The following is a 1,350-nucleotide window of genomic DNA, read 5'->3' as shown; positions in this document are numbered from 1 at the left end:
AAGAATAGGGCATACACTCGAACCATTTATCAGCCTCAAACCATCACCATCACTTATTCGGCTACCCAACTTGAAGACCAGCTGACGCAACTTGAATGGACAACTACATCTACGACTGTGTCTACCATCTCCTTAACAGAGACGGTTTCTTCCTCCATTACAGAGACGGTATCACTGACCCAAGCTGATGTGTTCACTTCCCTGATCTACGTCCCAGTCTTTGTTACCAGAACCATGACGAACGCCTGGCCAATCCACAAGACTGTTTACCAGACAGAATATATCAAGGAGACTGTTAATTACGTAGCAACGGCTGTCGAAACATCTACGGTATATAACTGTTAAGTAGAGAAATGTAAATAAAGTCATTTTCATACCAAATTATCTATCAATTATCCAATTCTTTAAACTGATATATATAATATATATAATATAATAATATATTATATCATTATATATTAATTATATATATATATATTATATATGTTTATATATATATATTATATATGTTTATATATATATATATATATATATGTTTATTATTAACATTATCTATTAATTAATTGATTATTTATTATTAATAGTATTTATCAATTTAGTTACCATAAGTATTATTTATAATTTTATTTCTCATTTATCATATTATCTATAATTAACATTATTCATCAATTTACTTATCATTAACATTATTTTCTAGTTTATTTATCATTTACAGACAGAATATATCAAGGTTACTGTTAATTACGTAGCAACGGCTGTCGAAACATCTACGGTATATTACTGTTAAGTAGAGAAATGTGAATAGTCATTTTCATACTAAATTATCCATCAATTATCACATTCCTTACGTCGCACAACTACTGATATAACTTTATGTATTGTTAACACTAGCTTTAGATTTATTTCTCTTTACCATTAATCTCTTTATCATTAACATTGTTTATCTATTTATTTATCATTACAAAATCATTTTAATGTCTTATCGGCTTTATTGTCAAAGTAGTGTTCCTGCTTATTACTTTGTCGTTATTTTTGTCAGGGTCTCGTGTTCCCAGTGCCTTCAAGATGAAAGTAGTTACATCTCTTTGATCTCTCTTCTTTATCATTACCACTATTTATCTTATTTATAATTAACAATGTTTATCATATTATTCATAATTACAGTTATTAATCAATTTATCATTTACATTATTTACCAATTACTTGATCATTAACGTTATTTATTATTAACATTATATATCAATTTATTTATCGTTAACATTATTTACAATTTATTTATCATTAACATTATCTATCTTTTCTTTTATTTTTAACATTATTAATCAATTAATTTATCATTAATATTATTAA

The sequence above is a fragment of the Penaeus monodon genome, unplaced genomic scaffold, assembly GCF_015228065.2.
Source record: "Penaeus monodon isolate SGIC_2016 unplaced genomic scaffold, NSTDA_Pmon_1 PmonScaffold_443, whole genome shotgun sequence".
Taxonomy (NCBI): Eukaryota; Metazoa; Arthropoda; class Malacostraca; order Decapoda; family Penaeidae; genus Penaeus; species Penaeus monodon.
Note: the sequence above shows the minus strand (reverse complement) of the source record.